Below are 6,788 nucleotides of genomic sequence, written 5' to 3'. Positions count from 1 at the left end.
CTTGAATAAGCACAGACCCTAGGACTGCTTTTCTTAGACCATGCTCCTCAGGATCCCTGGATTTCCTAGAGATATATCACGGGACTCCTGGAGTGGGATGGGGACCCTAATCAATCGATACTTAATGTTCCCTTCCTCAGCCCCTCTCTATTTCATAAAAATGTTTTAAAACCAATCATGGTAGGTGCCTCCCCAAAAATGTTCAACTCCTGGTCTCCACATTGTGTGAATATATTGCCTCACATAGCAAAAAGGACTTTGCTGATTGATTACTGATTCTGAGACAAAAAGATCATCTTGGATAACACAATCACAAAGATCCTTATAAGAAAAAAGGGAAGTAGGAAAGAGTCAGAGAAGGAGATGTGACAGCAGAAGCAGAGGGCCAAGTGATGGAAGGGAGCATGAGCCAAGGAATGTGGGCAAAAGCAAGGAACCAGATCTCCACGAGGGCTTCCCTGGTGGCTCAGTAGTAAAGAATCTGCCTGCAATGCAGGAGACCTATTTTCAATCCCTAGGTTAGGAGGATCTCCTGGAAAAGGGAATGGCTACTCACTCCAGTATTCTTGCCTGGAGAATTCCATGGACAGAGAAGGCTGGCAGGCTATATAGTCCATGGAGTTTGAAAGAGTTGGACACAACTGAGCGACTAACATTTTCACTTTCTTTCAGATCTCCTCTGGAGCCTCCAGGAGGAATGGAGCCCTGTTGATACCTTGATGTTAGTCCAGTGAAACCCATTTCTGATGTCCACTCTAGACTTCTGACTCTCCCAGTTATAAGGTAATAAGCATGTATTAAGTCACTCAATTTGTAGTAATTCACTACAGCAGCAGTAAGAAACTAACACACTGATGAACTACAACAAATATTTCTCTAACTTTAATATATATAAGCCTCATCTAGTATTTTTATAAAATATTAATTTCCAGACTCCACTCCTCAGAATTCTGATGTAAGTTGTCTTCTGGTTAGTCTGAGAACATGCATTTTTAAGGAATACTTCTCCCTCCACACATGATACTGATTCCAGGTTTTCAACACTGAATGAAATCAGATTCACCATAAACAATCTCATAACATACAGGAAACCATGATACTAGCTAAAATAGTGTTGCCACAAATATCCCATCCACCCTCTAGTACTTTCAGCAAACATCCCTAAGAAAGATGCATCAGACACTGAACTCTGCCTGTGTTACATAGCAAGCTTCCAGTGTAAGCTTCCATCTTACAACTGTTCGTTGTGACAGTATATTGCAATGGAAGAGTTATTATTTACTTCACCAAAGAAATAATAAGTATAAGGAAATATAATTTAAAAGATCTGGGTCTTACAATCAGTAGAGATTGATCACACACTCTTCTGAGTCCCTGTCTAGATGTATAGCACTGGACTTCTCATCTTTGAACCTCAGTTTCCCCACATGTAAGGTGAGAGTTTTTAACAATCTCATAAGTACTTCCAGCAAGAATGTCCTCTAACTTATGGTCCACTTGAGTCTACTTGAAAGCAAGCAAAAGACACCAGCAAATTCCATTTTTTTTTCCTTTTGTCTCTAATCAACTTTGCTTCCTAAGGACATTCAAGAATGTATGGAATGTACGGAAAAGGGCTTCTTTTCCATTTTCAGGTGTCTACATTCTTAGGAAAATTATATCCCTTCAAAGGGAAACATATGTACACCCAGAATATGCCTAGTTTCGATGACTATTTCTTTACAGGCACACTTTCCCTCCAAAGAAGGTCATGACATATGGAGGGCGTGCCTGTTCACCTGGCAGACCTACCATCTTCAATTACTCTGAGACTCATACAGCATCCTATTAATCATCTGGTTCCTTTGTTTCACTACTTCTTTCTCCCACTAGACTCATCCTTATCAGTCCTTTGGTTTGGCATAATTCCTAGAACAAGGTAAGTAACTACCTTTCTCTACTCTGAACTGCTTAAAACAGACCTGGAACATTAAGCTTACATTGGAGAGGGAGATGGCAACCCACTCCGGTGTTCTTGCCTGGAGAATCCCAGGGACGGGGGAGCCTGCTGGGCTGCCGTCTATGGGGTCGCACGGAGTCGGACACAACTGAAGCGACTTAGCAGCAGCAGCAGCAGCATGGGGTGGGTGAGGGGTTGTTATCACATCTCACAAAAGAATTGTAATGTACAATTAAGAACACCTACTTTAGAATAAGAAAAGGCCCTAGTTCAAATCCAGGCTCTGCCAATGACTAATACTAGATATGCATCTTTGGGAAAGCTACTCAACTTCTCCTTACTTTGGTTTCCTTAACTACAGATATAGAGAGATACAGATTTATATCTAAATCTAGAGAATGAAGATGACAATACCTAATTCACATCATTGTGGACATTAAAGGTAATGTTTGTAAGGTACCTGGCACCCATTAAAAGCTTAGTATGGTAGATTTTATTTTCCCTATTATTCTGGTCAGTGAACTTTGGCATGTCCAGAGCTTAGGGATCTAGGATGGCTAGACTCAAAGTCATATCATAAACTTATAAATATCAGGAGTATTTGGCATAAGGAGACAGAACACAGGAGACAAAATAATTGTCTTTAAATATATGAAAAAACAAATTACATATGTTTTCTCCATTTACTGAGAACAGAGCAAAATTTGATAGGAGGATTTCTTTTCAGCCTAACAAATAATTTATTGACTTCTAGGACTGTGTGGGAATGGAAAGGACTCCCTTGAGAGGTAATGAGTATCCCATGGCTGAAGGAATTCAAGGGAAGCCCAGCTAGCCCTTTGGTGGGCATGTAATATAAAAGATTCAAGCATGGAATGAACTATTGGATTTTCATGACATTTAAAATACCTTCTAAGACTGAAATTCTATGGTTCTGTGATTATTACCAGCCCCAAAAGAGGAAGCAGGAGAAAAGTTTTAAAAGGTGAAAGAAAAACCAATCAATTTGGCTATCTACAAGAAATTCTTGAGAGAGACAGATGGGCTACAAATGTTGGCAGCATTAGTAAAACTAAGGATTGGGGATTGAAACATTCTGCACCTTCCCATTTACCATGGCTCTTAAATGTGCTTTTCTCAGTTGTAGTCCTATAATGCCAAATACATTATGTAAAACCTAAGTGTATGGATAGATTGTGAGAGACTCTTTAAAATGTAAACTCAATGGCAAAGCCCATTACATGAAATTATGTTTACTTAACTAGCTAAGAGCTTCAAAGCAGTTAAAACACATAAACCACCTTTTCTCCAGCTGAGAGATCATGAAAATGGATATAAAGAGTGTTAACAAGTATCCAAGGATTTGTAAAATGTCAGGCCCAGTGAACTCTTGAGTTTTAAGGAAGTGTACATCCAAGTGTTTTGAAGTCTTAATAAAGGCTGCATATTGCTCTCTCACTAGATCACTGTCTTTAGCTCTCTCTCTCTTCTTCAAAATGATTCAAGCATGTCTCATAGAAACAAGAAATTAGTAGGCTCATAATTTAAAAGAAATTATGGTAGATACTTTGGACATTATTTATAAAGAAAATTCAGTAGAAGCATTTGAAAAAAGCTGATGATACATGTACGTACATGTACCTACACACACGCGTGCACACACACACATACACACACATATTGCAGACTAATAGACTAATATCCTTCTCTAATACTAACAAAGCTAGGTGTTGATCTTAGGGCCTGACATAAATGCTAGGATGGATTTTCACTATGTATCAAATCACTTTTTAAGAAACAACATTCTTGAACTGTGGTATTGGGGAAGACTCTTGAGGCCCTTGGACTGCAAGGAGATCCAAGCAGTCCATCCTCAAGGAAATCAGTCCTGAATATTCATTGGAAGACCTGATGCTGAAGCTGAAACTCCAATACTTTGGCCACCTGATTCGAAGAACTGACTCATTTGAAAAGACCCTGATGTTGGGAAAGATTGAAGGTGGGAGGAGAAGGGGACAACAGAGGAGGAGACGGTTGGATGGCATCACCGACTCAATGGACGTGAGTTTGAGTAAACTCTGGGAGTTGGTGATGGACAGGGAGGCCTGGTGTGCTGCAGTCCACGGGGTCACAAAGAGTTGGACACGACTGAGCGACTGAACTGAACTGAACTGAAAGTTTGCAAAGAGCTTTCACGTCTATCTTTATTCTCACTCCAGTCTCTGTTGAACCAGGCAGGAAGAAAATTTGAGGATCAACTGTATTCTTAATATCATACATGGCATGTGTGACCAGCACACACACATGGTACAACATGCACCTCTGAAATATTCAAAGTGGAGTCACCCAAAGATGCTGATGATTTTTTGTTTCATACAGTGATTATTATCAAAGTGCTACTCACATTTAGAATATTCATTGAAAGACAAGAAACAGGTTATGAGTCCAGAATATCTTACAATGTTCAAGGGCTTTTCTGTCACTCAAGAATGTATATATGCTTTTGAAAAGAGAGAATTTTATTCTTTGCAGTTTCTAGTTAAGCAAATTAGAATGACTCCAGTGTTAAGCTTTGGTGACAAGTTGTACATTTAGTTTCTAAAAGCCTTTAAAAAGAATGCGTAGGTAATCAACAAGAAATGAAAATCTATCCATTATGCCCTGATTCTATCAGCAAATGGTACTATAAATAGGACCTAATAAAAGGACCAGAACAAAGCCCTCTGGTCAGGAGCTGGGCCCCAAATCATCTGAAATTCTATTTAGGAGATTAGATTGAAACCAATTCAATCCTTAAACAGAGGAACTAACATTAGACCTTAACAGAGATAACAAGATACGGTGATAAATGACATCAGAGGTGACCAATAAGCCTAACAGGACTGGAAAAGCCTACAAGTCATTCAATTTGCTGCTTTTCCAAGTAAATCACTAATGTCCACAAGCTGGCTCCACAGGAGCTGTGGGTGTGACTTATGACCAAACCTGAGAGGCTGAATGGTGTAATTAATGGAACATAGAAAGGATCTAACAGGGCCCACGCCTCTAAAGCAATCACTGCTGAATGCCCATGGAATGAACTGAAATCTCAAGTTTTTCTCCAAGGTGCTTTCCTTTTCAAATGAAATTTAATATGACATAGCTTTAAACCTTTACTATGAATAAAAATCATAATAATAACTAACATTTATTGAGCACATAGCATGTGTGGGTATCAAAATTCAGAACACCATGAAAAGGAAAGAATTCTAGATTTAGGCAGGTGTCTTGGGTTATAAAAAGTAAAAATGGCAAGGCATGAACAATGAGGACAAGAGCAGTATCTTTTTTAGGATTAAAGAAAAAACTACTGAAAGCAACCCTGGATCTGGGAGAGCTCTGAGAAGTAGCTGTTCATCAACAGCCGCTGAATACAGGGAAGAGCAGGGGACATGCAGGAAAGCAGGCTGCCAGCTAATAGGTATGATGCTCCATAATGCTCTATGTTTATGTGAAGGAATTTACAACCCAGCAATCACTACCGCAAAGCTTATACTTATCTCTTTACAATGCGTGCCTGCTCCTGGAGTTTTCCTGTTCCCTAACTCAGATGTCGAGAGAAAGAGGGGATAAAGTCCCAGTAATAAGAACTGGAAGACAAACCACTATATTTAGATATAGATTTAACCCTCTGTCTATATAAGTAGTGTCCGTGAGGCACAAAGCTGCTTAATCTTCCTCTCTTTGTATGCTTCCAAATCTCATCTCATTTTGCATCCTGTGTGCTCTGCACAAATGCCAATCCCCTTCGATTCAACCCTGATGTCAAATGACAAAGGGAAACATTCCCACTTGAACTCCTTCCCTTTCAGCCTTTTTGCTTCAAGTCTCCTTCAAACAAAGAATGCCTCTAATTCCCAGCTTGAGACTACTTTCTTACATGACGGGTAGCCTGGTGTGGCCAGGCACTTAAGGGAAAAAAGGGCAATGCCTTAGATTTCCCCCATGATGTAAATTAGAGAGTTGCAACCCCATCAGGGTCCTCCAATGAAGCTGCCCGCTGAGTGAGAAAGTATTGGATTTCCATCTGTGTGCCTCATACCATTGGTGGCTATTGTTTAAATAAACATTACTTTGTATTGCATTTTTTAAAAATTCAATACATGTTGATGCCTGGTTAAAAGGAAAGAAAATTGCAGTATTAAAAGACTAGTATTTTCAGAGTCTTGTGATGTAAATTGCTAATTTAAAACCCAAAATATTGTTAAAGTGTCTTTATTTAATAGCAGGTGATTGCAAGCTGTAATTTGCAAGCTGTAGATGCAGATGGTAATGTTTTTCCTCCCTTTTCAGCACTGCAGTACAGTATTTATTGCAGATCTATGCAGACACAGAACAGCCAACTGTGAAAGAAAACATTCTGCAAGAAGATTAACCACAAAGTTCATAAGACCAACATGGCTTTTGAGACCTGATCCACTCTGTCAAGGCAGGATCCTCTCCTTCCAAGCTTAGAGAATGTTTGCTCACCAAAAGAAGCTGAAGGTGACGTCATTGGTCTGCCAGGTCCCCACTAAGGTTAAAATACATGAGTGAGAGAGTGATATTTAATTTGGGCTTCATTTATTTATTCTCTGGCAGGAGAGAATCCAGGGAAGAGATGGAATGTAGAGAGAGGGTTAGAAGTTAAAATATAGGACTCTCAGTTAAATTTGAAGTTCAGACAGACAAACAATAATTTATTAGGGTAATTGTATCCCAAAGTGCTTGGGACAGCCTTACACTAATAAATTATTGATTCTTTATCTGAACTTCAAATTTAACTGGGAGACATGTATTTTAATTGGGAGACATATATAGGAGGGCATGG

The 6,788-nt window shown here is 39.3% G+C and overlaps 1 long non-coding RNA gene across 1 annotated transcript; it reads left to right on the top strand.

Annotated features, from left to right (window-relative positions):
* Positions 1-354: 354 nt before the first annotated feature.
* On the top strand, positions 355-6,529 carry LOC129657197 (uncharacterized). The gene is made up of 3 exons (XR_008716599.1): positions 355-518; positions 673-783; positions 6,272-6,529. It is a non-coding gene; the product is annotated as an uncharacterized LOC129657197 (long non-coding RNA).
* Positions 6,530-6,788: the final 259 nt, after the last annotated feature.

The sequence above is a fragment of the Bubalus kerabau genome, chromosome 7 (assembly GCF_029407905.1).
Source record: "Bubalus kerabau isolate K-KA32 ecotype Philippines breed swamp buffalo chromosome 7, PCC_UOA_SB_1v2, whole genome shotgun sequence".
NCBI classification, from domain to species: domain Eukaryota; kingdom Metazoa; phylum Chordata; class Mammalia; order Artiodactyla; family Bovidae; genus Bubalus; species Bubalus kerabau.
This window is presented reverse-complemented; position numbering and strand designations above follow the sequence as displayed.